The sequence below is a fragment of the Micromys minutus genome (genome assembly GCF_963924665.1).
Source record: "Micromys minutus genome assembly, chromosome: 12".
Classification (NCBI taxonomy): Eukaryota; Metazoa; Chordata; class Mammalia; order Rodentia; family Muridae; genus Micromys; species Micromys minutus.
Window position 1 is genome coordinate 6732336 of NC_137981.1, and position 12870 is coordinate 6745205.

The 12870-nt window shown below is 41.6% G+C and overlaps 1 pseudogene across 1 annotated transcript in view; it reads right to left on the reverse strand.

Moving 5' to 3' along the window:
- Positions 1-291: 291 nt before the first annotated feature.
- Positions 292-12870, reverse strand: part of LOC308428019 (protein FAM98A-like) — a 74834-nt pseudogene continuing 62255 nt past the window's right edge. The window contains exon 2 of the transcript in view: positions 292-1057. The product of the transcript in view is annotated as a protein FAM98A-like (transcript). The remainder of the gene's footprint in view (positions 1058-12870) is intronic.

The window sequence follows — 12870 nt, forward strand, 5'->3', positions numbered from 1 at the left end:
CATGTATGTTCCAACTGGATTAATCTACTGGTCAATTAAAGGCAACTTAAATTGCCTTTATGATTTGTTTTTTATAGAAAGAAGAGATATGTTTCTTAAATAAACAGTGTTATGTAAAACTGTTTAGTAATAAAAAGAGAAAGAACTGAATGAAGACCAGCAAATGGTTGTCCTAGGCAGGAGTGTGCCTTCCACCTGTGGTCTCATATTCATTCGAAATAGATGTTGGATTCAGGGTTCTGAAACTAAGTTTCTATTACTTGAGCTCTAGCAAAATATGAGTCTGTAGCCTCAGCTAGTGTAATGTCTTCCTTGTCCAAACCCAGAGTGAGTGTACTGATAGCCCCCGTGCTGGAAGTGCTGTTTAAACTGCCCCCCCTGGTGATAAGTCTGGCTCCCTCTTCGTCCCCAGCCTCCTCCCTGGCTTCTGCATCCTCCTCAACCTCTTCGACCACCTCTTCTCCCACGACCAATGCCTCGTTCGCCATGGTGCCCACCATCGTGGTATCTATTGTCCTGCTGGTAGCCACCACCCTGGTGTCCACTTCCTGTATATGAAGATGTTTGGAAACCGCCATAGCCACCACCTCGGTAGCCACTGCTGTGGCTGCCATGACAGCTACCGGGCTGGAAGCCCGAATCTCGATAAACACCATCCTAGTAGCCACCTCCACCTCCACTGCCTCCGTCTGTCCAGCCTCCTTGATGCTTACTTCCTCTTCCTCCCCCTCGGCCACAATGGTCATAGCCACCACGTCCACCTCTCCCTCCTTCTTCATGACCTCCTCGGCCTCCATATGAGGAACGTTCATAACCACCTCTCCCTCCGCCTCGGCCTCCTGCTTGCTGCTGGGGGCCATCTTGTCTTTTCTCCCATGGTGGCATCTCTGGGGGTGGAGGCTCAATTTTATTAGGTCTGCCACCTCTGTCAGGCACCCTGCCCGTCAGCACCTTATTAATGGCACAGGCAGTCTTTTCTCTTATGCACCCACTGCTTGTCCTTAGAATCTCTGACAAGTCTTGTCTGGCGGCCAAAAGATGAGCAATGTTGCTGTTGCTAAATTATAAAAGACAATCTACCAGATTTGGAAAAGATGGTATTGAACCCAGTTATAAAATGAAAGGGAGAGCAGAAAATATTGGAAAGACACAAATTCTATCACAAGGCAGTCTCTGAATACAAGGAGTTAACCCACACTAATACCCCTCCCCTTACATCCCCAAACCAAGACATTCAGAGCCATAGAGACTTGGGGATTTTGCTTAGTTCATGGAGTAAAGAAAGAAAATTACAAGTCCTGAGAAGTATGATAATAGAGAAGCTTAGAGTCACAGGGTTAGTAAGTGTCTTCTCCTTGGCTTTTCTTTCTGTTGTTTGAACAATGTCTTTCCCATGAGGTGCACCTGAGTCTGGACTAAGTTCTTCTGCCTTTGCTTCTCTGGTGCAGGCACTACAGGAATGTACTGCTTGGTCTGTCTTCTTCTGCTTTAAAAAAGGTTTTTTAAATGGAGTTGTCAGCTAGCATACAGATTTGTGGATTATGAATAGTATGACATCTTTATTTATGTTGCTATTATTCCTTCATTTTGTTTGTCCTGCATTACTTACCTCTCTGCCCCTCCCCCATTCCAGTACATTTTCTGCTTTCAAATAGTCCCAACTTAGGCTTTGTTTTATCAGATGTACTGTGTTCCCATATTGCCTATTTTACTTAAGACTTCCTCCTCTCTCTTGAAGCCCTTTTTAGTAGCCCCCCCCCCCCACACACACACAGAGAGAGAGAGAGAGAGAGAGAGAGAGAGAGAGAGAGAGAGAGAGAGAGAGAGAGAGACCAAATCTAGGCTCTATATTTGAGGAAAAAATATTACCGTTTTCTGTATCTGGTTTATCTGGTTTATTTTGCTGAGCACATGATACCCAGTTACATGCATTTTCTGCAAATGTCATGACTCTTCTTTACTTTTAAAACAGACTACATTGAAAGAGAAGTTGTAGATTTGCATTAAAATTGAATGGCAAAGAGAGTTCTTCCAGCCCTGGCCCAGTACAGTTTTTTTCCCAATGTCAAGACTCTCAGATATTATTCCACTGGTGATCCACCCCTGCTTGTCAGCATTTCCCAAAGCTTCCATTAGGGTACACACCATGGCTCTAAAAGATAAACTTAGATCTAAAGTTTGGATGAATGACATCATACCAAATGCTTTCACCATCCCTGTCTCCTGTTTGCCCTGTCTCCCCTCTATACTGAGTATACTCAGTTTCCATTATCTGTAGCTGAGATCAGACATTTACTCTCTCTTAAACTGGTTTTTCTCATGTGAATTTTGTTTTCTTAATGCATTTTCAGGGCTTAATATCTCATTTGTTCTCGGTGCTGAATAACATTCTGCTTTCTGGTTGTAATGCACTCTATTCATTCACCCATCAAAGGATGCCATGCTTGGTTTCAAGTTTTGTCAGTTTTGAGTAAACCTGATATAAACATCTATGTGCAGTGTGATGCTTGACTTCAGCCATCTACCTGAGCTCTGTAGTCATCAGGACTTGGCTTCTGGCATGCAAGGTAGTATATTATATGATTGGGCTGATAAGGGTAGAAAGACCCACTCTTTGTGGATAGAAAAATTCCCTGGACTGACTGGGACCAGAGACTATACAAAAAGAACAAAGAGAGCTGAGTTCTCAGCTCCTTAACTTTGCATGCCAGGTAAACAGTGGCCTCTAATTCCTGTTGATTTGATTTTTGTAAAATGGTGAACTATACTTTTGAACTGAGAGCCAATAACCCTTTTCTTCTTATGTTTCTTTTGATAAAGCATTTTGTCATAAGCACAGGAAGAATAACTAAGGCATCACCTTTCATGTAGACTTAGGTTTGGTAATTCCCAAAATGTGCAATTCCTGAAATTACCATCTTGTATTCTCAAACATGAACAAGCCACCATACAAACCAATAACTAATAAAAACCTATACTATGCATGATAATTTATATGATAAACTAGTAAGCTGAGCTTACCATTCTGAATCTCTTTCCTCCCACACACAAGTCATGATACCCTTGATATATGGAAATTGAATCTTGTATACTATTTCTGTAATTTTGACTGCCTTTCTGAAGCAGATAGAAAGCCTACCTATATAGAGAAAATTGAAGCTATAAGGCTCACAAATTAAAATATAGTTGTGAAATGGTCAGTGTAGGATAGATGTTAGATGAAGGAATGGTTTTCCAGTCAGGGGTAACTTTCTTCTCTTCTATTCTCTTCTCTTCTCTTCTCTTCTCTTCTCTTCTCTTCTCTTCTCTTCTCTTCTCTCCTCTCCTCTCCTCTCCTCTCCTCTCCTCTCCTCTCCTCTCCTCTTCTCTTCTCTTTTCTTCTCTTCTCTTCTCTCCCCCTCCTTATTGCCTTCCCTTTCTTTTTTTTCTGCTTGTCAAATTTTATCTTAGAGACAGATTAAGTAGTGTTAAGTTTTGATTATATTTCCACTCCAGTTTATTCAGTAAACAGGGTATCAAGGGAGGGAGTGAGGATTAAAAATAAAAAGACAATGAGATAACATTATAACATGACTCTAGCCAGTGCTGAAGCAGGATTTTTTTCCAGTCTGATCTTATACCAGGCAAAGAATAGGGTCAGTTCTAAGTCAAAGACAAAGTAGTCAAGGAACAGAGAAGGCATAAACAGAATAGTTAAGGAACAAACAAACCGTCCCATGATTACTGTCCCATGATTCAGGAACTTAGTGAAATGATCAACACACAAAGTACACATTCCTCAATTGTATTCATCTTGAGCCTTGTCAAGCCCAATGTCAAATTCTAGTTTGAGCCTACTCCCTTGTCCTAGCCCAGTATAAATATTCTTGTCAATAATGTTAAAACAGCCCCAAGAGCTCTTCACATCTCCCATTTTTTTTTTTATTTCTAAGACTGAATCTGTCTTAGGCTGTCTCCCTCCTGCTCCTTCCCAGTATGGCTTGTATTTCCTCCTCATGGTGAAATCCCCTCTTACGCCTTTCTTGGTCCCTTCCCAGGAATCCTAAAAATCTCATATCTGTTTCCCCAGTCCAAACATTGGCTTCCAGTAACGTTATTGACCAGTCAAAAACTGGTAATAGGTTTCCTTTAGTCCTACAGTGGTACACTGCAAACATGTATTTGTGTAACATAATTAGCATGAGAACACAGCAACTACACAGGGCTAGAGATAAAAGCTGATGCAGATGCTATAGAGGAGTGCTGTGTACTTGCCTGTTTCACATAGCTTGCTAAGTCCGATTTCTTATGAAACCCAGGACTAGAAACCTAGGGATGGCAACCTAGTGGATTGGGTCCTCCCCTGTTGATCACTAATTAAGAAAATGCCTTACAACTAGATTTCAAAGAGGCATTTCCTAAACTGAGACATCCCCTTGGATGACTCTAGCTTGTGTCAAGTTGACACACAAAGCCAGACAATACATCGTCTTCTGCAGGATTCCCCAAGCTCTTCCTAATGCTTGGCTATGGGTCTCTGCGTCTCTTTCCATCAGTTTCTGGATAAAGCCTCTCAGATGACAATTATTGTAGGCTACTGTCTCCAAGTATAGCAGGTTATCATTAACAGTGTCAGGGGTAGGCTCTTTCTCATGATATGGGTCTCAAGCTGGACTAGTCATTGGTAGCCACTCTTTCTATTTCTTCTTCATCTTTACCCCTGCAATTTCTGTAGGCAGGACAAATTGCAGGTTGAAGGTTCTGTGGCTGGGTTGGTTTCCCAATCTGTCCACTGGAATTCTTGCCTGGTTATAGGAGATGGCCAGTCCAGGCATCATATCCCCTGTTGCTAAGAGTCTTAGCTAGGGTCACCCTCATAAATACCTGAGAGTTTCCATTCCCTATGTTTCTAGCTCATCCAAAGAATTTTCACTTGTCTCTCCCATTACTCTCCTCTTCCATTCTACCCCCACCTTATTTCTCCTTCCTGTTTCCATCCCTACTCCACCACTGTACTGGCATCTCACTCCATCTACCCGAGATGCCTATACTATTGCCCTTCTTAGTGAGATTCATGCATCTCCACTTGAACCATCTTTGTTGTTCAGCTTCTATGAGTCTGTGATCATAGCATGGTCATTCTGTACTTTATTGCTAATGTCTACTTATAAGTGGCTTCTTACCACATTTGTCATTCTTGGTCTAGATGTCCTCATTCAGGATGATCTTTTATAGTTACATTTATTTGCCTTCAAATTTCATGATGTTCTTGGTTTTAATAGCTGAGTGGTTTTTCATTGTGTAGTTGTACCACATTTCCTTTATACATTTTTCAGTTGAGGGACATCCAGGTTTTGTCCAATTTTTGGCTATACAACGAAAGCTGCTAAGAACATGGTTGAGCAAGTGTCCTTGTGGGATTATAGAACATCTTTTGTGTATATTCCTAATAGTGTTTTAGCTGGGTATTGAAGTAGAGATATTCCCAATTTTCTGATAAGTGGTCAAATTGATTTTCAAAGTGTTGTACAATTTTTTATTCCCATCAACAATGGAAGAGTGTTCCCATGCTCCACATCCTGGCCAACATGTGCTGCTCCTTGAGGTTTTGATCTTAGACATTCTAACAAGTGCAAGATGGAAACTCAGAATTATTTTGATTTGCATTTACCTGATAGCTGTGGATGATGAACTTCTTCAAGTCTTTCTCAGCTATTTGAGATTTCTGAGTCAAGAATTCTGTTTAGATCTGTATTCCATTTCTTAACCATATGATTTGGTTTGCTAATACCTAGTTTATATGTATATTAGATAATAGCTTTCTGTCAAATGTGGGATTGACAGATCATTCCCCATTCTATAGGCTGCCATTTTTGGTTTTGTCTTATTGACAGAAGTTTATCAGTTTCATGAGGTTCCATTTTTAAATTGTTGATCTTAGTGCCTGAGCTATTGGTGTTCTGTTCTGGAAATTGTCTCCCATACTAATTCATTCCACGTTATTCCCCACTTACTCTTCTACCAACCTAGTGTATCTGGTTTTATATTGAGCTCTTTAATCCTCTTAGACTTGAGTTTTGTACAGAGTAGTGGATATGGATCTTTTTTCATTCTGCAGAAGAATAGTTAGACCAGCATCATTTGTTGAAGGTTCTTTTTGCTGCCACTGTATAATTTATCTCCTTTGTCAAAATGGACGTGTCTATATGTGTTTGGATTTACTTATGAGTCTTTGATTCCATTCCATTGACAAATCTGTCTGTTTTTATGCCAATATCATGCAGTTTTTATTAGTATTGATCTTTAGTACAGCTTGAAATCAGCAATAGTGATTCTTTAGAAGTGCTTTGATTATTCAGGATTGTTTTAGAAATCCTGGCTTTTTTATTTGCATATGAAGTTGAATACTGTCCTTTTAAGTTCTGTAAAGCATCATGTTGAGATGTTGAGAGGCATTGCATTGAATCTGAGGATTGCTTTTGGCAAAATGGTCATGGTTAATATGTTAATCCCACCCTTTCACAAACATAGGAGATATATTCATCTTTGGCTATCTATTGAGAAAATTGTCTACGTCTTTCAGATTTTTCAATGATGTGGAGTGCAGGTTATAGAAGTAGCACTGAATAATTTTTTGGATTTTCTCAGTTTCTGTTGTTAGGTCTGTTTTCATTTCTAATTTTGTTAATTTGTTAATCTGTCTCTATGCCTTTTAGTTTGTTTGGGTAAAGGTTTGTCTATCTTGTTGATTTTTTTCAAAGAAAAAGCTTTTGATTTTGTTGATTCTTTGTATCGATCTCTTTGTTTCAATTTTGACTAAAATCCTGAGTTTGATTATTTCTGCTGTCTACTCTTCTTGGTGTGTTTTCTTCTTTTTGGTTTAGAGCTTTTGCTATGCTGTTAAAGTTGCTGCTATGAAATCTCTCTAATTTCTTTATGAAAGCACTTAACTGCTATAAACTTTTCTTTTAACACTGCTTTCATCGTTTCCCTTAAATCTGTCACTTGTAGCCTTTGCTGCTCTGCCTAGGCTTTGGGCACTACAGTCTCCAGCCTGGAAAAGCATGCCATTATCAAAAGTCTTTTTCCCCCCTGAGGTATAATACCAAGGTTCACTGCTGCACCGTTAAGACATCCCCAGTGTCCATCAATGCAGGAGCTCCCCAGGAGCGATGCAGACTTCCTCCTGTCCTCCACAGGACTGAGCTGTTTCTGAGGCCTTGGTGCTTGCAACCATTGAGGACTGTAGTGGGTAAGAGAGATGCCTAATCGCCCAAGAAGAACTATTTCCAATTATCTGAGAAACTGCCAAATTGATTTCCAGAGTGGTTGTACAAATTTGTAATCCCACCAGCAACAGAGGAGTGTTCTTTTCTCCACATCCTCTCCAATATTTTCTGTTGCTTGAGTTTTTTATACTAACCATTCTGATTGGTGTAAGGTAGAGTCTAAGGACCATTTTGATTTACATTTTCCTGATGACTAAGGATGTTGAATGTGCTCAGCCATTTGAGATTACTCTGTTGAGAATTCTTTGTTTAGAACCTCCCTGAACAAAGCTCAAGTTCAAGTGGATCAAGGTCCTTAGTGTAAAACTGGATACACTGAATCTAGTAAAAGAGAAAGTGGGGAAAAGTTTTGAATGCATTGTCATAGGAGATAATTTCCTGAAAAGAACAGCAATGGCTCAGGCTCTAAGAAGAACAATTGATAAACGGGACCTCAGGAAACTACAAAGGACACTGTCAATAGGACAATATACCCGTCTATAGATGGAAAAATTTCTTCACCCTACACCCAACAAAAGGCTATTCCCAAGTACATGGAAATTTAGCAACACACTTCTGAATCACCAATAGGTTATAAAAGAAATCAAAGGAAAAATGTAAAGATGAAATCTTTTGAGGCTATTCATATGCTCTGTCCAGTCTTGTAAGATATAGGTATCTGATACGGAAGTTATAAATGACTGGTATAAAAAAGAATTTCAACAAAAAATCAACCTAACACCACCCTTAAAAGAGCTAGACAAATATTGTTCTAATCTCAACATCAGCAAGAGAAAGGCCATACAGATAACAAACAGGTAACAAAAAACTCTGTCAATACTTCAGTATGCATCCAAAAAGCTAAAGAGAAAACTTTATAAAATAATCCAATAAATTTCAGGATATAAGAACAAACATTAGAAAGCCAAGAATTTACATTTTGGAACTTCCTTTGTCTTAACTCTATAGTGGGGAGATGAAAGAATCCACTACAAAGAATTCTGCAGAGTAAATATGAGATTTTATATAAAGTCCACTGTTAAGCATCTTAGTTTCTTCTCTCAAGGCTGTGATAAAATACCCTAAAAAAAATAACTCACTTATAAAAGGTTTGATGTTCAGCATACAGTTCACCATGGGCAAGTCAAGGTAGCAAGAGCCTGAAGCAGCTGGTCATATCACATCCAAGATGGGGAAGCAGACTGATGAACACTTATGCTCAGCCTACTTGCTTTTGCAGTCAAGCCATGGAGACGGGTCTTCTCGCCTCAGATGACCTTGCCAACATAACCCACCACAGTGTTCCCAAAGACAACTTTCGGAGGTGACTCCTGATCCTGTTAGGTTTGCAGTCAATATTAAGTCACATTGAGTCATAGTATTATATCATAGTATTGTTATAAATTATATACATACACATATAGATGTACACATAGAGATAGATATAGATATATAGATATAAATATTGATATTGTTAGAAAAAGGATGAAAAGAGTTGGGGGAATGTGACCCACTGAAGTGCAGTGAGACCTGGGGCAAGGGAAATGCCTCTGGGGGTGCATTCTGGGAATCCCTTTCCCCTGAGGGACTAGCCACATGACCGTGTAGTACAGAGTAGAATTTATTCAGGTCATGGGGGAGTTAAGTGGATAATAGAGGCAGAGAGACAGAAGAAAAAAGTAGAGAGGAGAGAAGTAGAGAAGTAGAGAAGTATTGCCTGGCCCTGAGCACTTGCAGAGAGAGCAGAGAAGGGAAGAGGGAGAGGAAGGACAATGGGAGGAGAGCAAGAGTGAGAGAGAGAGAGAGGAGGTCAAAAGAAGCAAGAAAAGCAAGGGGGGGGGGAATCAGCCTCTTTTCTAGTGTCAGGTCACTGGGGTAGTGCATACTGAGGGGTGAGGTTTACCTAGCAACAGTGACTAGCCTAAACTTCAGAGAACTGGTACACTCACTCCCCACATTGGTCAGAATAAGCATCCATTTTTTGCCAGAGAAGAGTTCCTGAGCTTAAAGCTACTACTGAGGACAGATGTTTTTACTGACCCTTGTTTTAGGACTTTTGCCCTTCGGTACAATATTTCTTCCTTCTTTTACTGATGCCAGGCCAGACCTGGATAAGCATCTCTCATTTTGGAGCACGGGCTCTGTGGAGCACTGCCCCCAAGTGTAGCCCCATTGCTGATGGGGCCGTTATCCCTACTCTCACCCACCAGCCAGTCTTTGCCACTGTCTGTCCTTATTTCCTGGGATGCTTTGGTTTAATTTACAATATCAGAAAACAGTAAACTGCACTCCTTTGTTAGCAATTCAGAGAATAGGTTCCCTGTTCCTCTACCTGTTGCCCGGCTTGCTGTGTAGAGAAGGAGCCTGGTCCCACCCCTGGGTTCCACTACGTGCTCTGTTTGCAAGACTTACTCTCCCACAACGGTAGCCCACTTCTAGCTCATGCCATCTGCTGATTTGCCCTGAGTGCTGGTTTACCAGAAAGAGCGGGTCTGGCTCTTCCCTTAGCCTCCTGTCTGGGACTCTGTTTGCTAGATCTGACTGTTCCCAACCCACATGTGCTTTCGTCATCCCAGACTCTGTTCCAGACTCTTTCTATCTGCTTCTAGCTCCAGCTACTGCCTTATTCGTGGCTTTGTTTGGACCCCCTGGTTTGTGTGACTAGGAGCTGGTAGGTGGGCATCTGGTCCCACGGGAGGTCACCAAGGGGCGAGGCAGTGCCTGGCCCTGGGCAGGAATCGGGAGCTAACCACCTGGAACCAACAGAGCCAGAGCCAAAGAGCCAGCCAGCAAGTGGGCATCCAGGAGGCAGCAGCTTAGCCAGAACATGCACATGGTCCCCCACCACGGTGGATAGCTGTGCTGGTAGCACCTCTACTTCCCCTCTCCACCGGGGGTGGTGTGGCGCCATCCCATGTCCGGAACCACTAGTTCAGGGCTTCTGCCTGCCAGAGACCTAACCTTGCTCTACTGCCACAAAACCACGCCTCCTCCCCGTTCATGAGCGCATCCAGAGTATCAACTGTACTCTCACCTGTGTGCACTAGTTCCTGTCCCAAACACAACACATGTTTATTCCTCTTTACTATTTTCAATCTTATTCTGTCTTTATGAATTTTTATTACCGCCATTAAGTTATAATGTGCTGTAATCAATAAAGCCCTCAATCTTGTCAAAACCTGTCAATCATTAATATTTAAATCATGACTGACAGAATCTCCCAAAGCCATTGACAGTTGACCCGCACAAGGTCTCAGAAGACATGAATGCTCATTCAAGAGGCTTCCTAGATTGTGGTGGAATAACCACTGAGAAACAGAGTGGACAAAATTGGATGCTTTGGAGTCAAATGATTTGTCTAAAGCAAAGTGAGTCATTTCTCGTGATATGTATTCATCTAGTCCACAAAAATAGGGCCCTGTATCTTATATACTCCAAAGCCAGACTGATGCGTCCAAGTTGCCGTGAAGACAATAGAGACCTAGGAGAACTGTTGACTCTTACTTTTTAATTGATATGCCTGCTAGAATAAGGTTTTATTTAATGTAAGCCAGACTTTTTATTTCATTGACAGCTAAGGTAGTTGCTGCCTAACCACTGAAAGAAACAGACTGCTATTTTCTAAAAATTAGTTTAAATATAAGCTTTCAAAAATATGACGAGTTATTTTCTTATGTAAACTCAGTTTCCATTAATGCTTCATGTTTCTACTTACTAAACATTTCTTTTCTACTATATGATTCAAATACATAATTCTTTCTCCTTCTGCTCTACAAAAGCTCATCTTAAAGAATTTTTATATTGTTAACTCCTGTAATCTCTTTTATAAACATATAAGCTACAGGAAACCCAATCAGATCTGCCTCGCATGGACCAAATATAACTCCACCCAGATAAGTACATCTGCCTAAAGCTCACTATATATTCTAAAGGGTGGGATTTCTCTAGATTTCAAATGTACATCTAAAAGATTTTCTTTCTTTTCATGACAATAGCTCTCGCCATGTGGGCCACTGAGATAGATCAACCACATGCCACATGGTTTCACTTTTTCCTGATACCAGATTGTGGCTAAGACTCTCACACAAACACTGACAGATTAATAGGGGTTACCACTCGGGTTATCAAAGAGAACTCCTGATTTCCCAAACAAGGTTTGGCCAGTCTTTGTGGGAGAGGAAGGTTAGTTCTCTGCAGCTACAGGTTTGAGACAGGCATTGACCATTGGGAAAACGTCCTCGGGAACACCTCTCAGCTCACCCCAGGGCTCTTGCAGCCAGTGTTAGCACTGAAGTCCAGGCTTGGTGGGGGCATTTTCTGCCAGGTCCAGGACCTGACACAGCCTCCAGGAGTCTGAGTGACAACTCTGGACCCCTGGACATCAGCAGAATTTTCTCTACAGAGTTTATCCACTGGGACACTAGTTTGAGATAACTCAGTAGCTCTTCCTCTGCTCCCCCTTTTGTCCCAATGGGCAACTCAATGTCTCAGAATGTATCACCAGGCTCCCCACTTAGATGTCTCCTAGAAAATTTCAAACCTCTAAAACTATACATACTGCCAATGGTCTGGTTAATGAAAAGAGGTTCCCCACCCTGACCCCTCCTATCTCATCATTTGACTATTTGCTCCCTGCCTTATCAATTTTGATTTTACATTCCTTCATCGATAGATTAAAAAAAAAATTGTCACCAAACTATTAATCAGTTCCTGTTACAGGATTACAAGCCACTGTCCATGCAGGATCCTGATGTGAACATTTGCCAGGTGGACCCCGATAGTGAAAGCCAGTTGCACCCCTATGAAACCCCAAGGCAGCAGGAAGTAGCCAATGAGACTGGGCAACCCTATTCTCCTTTAACCATCGGCCTCCCCCTCCCATTTTCCTCCTTTTTATAATAAGAGATGGGGAGGAATGGCAGCACTAGGACTGCTCCTACAAAATTTTTTATTTCTTCTAAATGCACTTACTCTCTACCCATAATGTATGTATACGTATGTGTGTTCCAGCGTCTTAAGTTCATGCGCTCATTACATCTAGAACAGATCCAGAGAAGCAACCTACAGATGCTTCAGGCTTCTCTTGCAGACACAGACGTTTCTCTATTGAACCTGTTTCTTCTGACCTATCCTCAGATGGTTCCACAGACCCTGGACAACAAGGAAATAGCCAACTCTGAGACTGGATAAACATCCCCAATTCCACTTTTCTAGACTCTCTTGAAACATCGCCACAAATCAAGCGTGAAGAAGTCAGAGATAAAAACAACCCTATTCCTGCTCCACCATTGCCTCCGATTTCTCTTTTTTAATTAAACCCAAATGGGAATGTTGGGATTCTGTAAAGTCCACCCCTCAGTTTCCTAGCAACAGCCAGGGATAACCCTCCCCTCAGGTACCTGGCAATAGCCAGGTATGCTCGGCCCCAGTGACCTGACAACATAAAAGGGGCTGTTTGCCTTCTCCTCTGTCTCTTGCTTCTCCTGCCCTCCTCTCTCTATTGCTCTCCCCACCGTGACCCTCTCCTCCCCTATCCCTTGCCTCCTCTCCCTCCAGGTGCTCAGGGCCTCTACTCCTCTACTCCTCTCAACTTCTATACCTCTCTACTCTCCTCCTCCTCTTC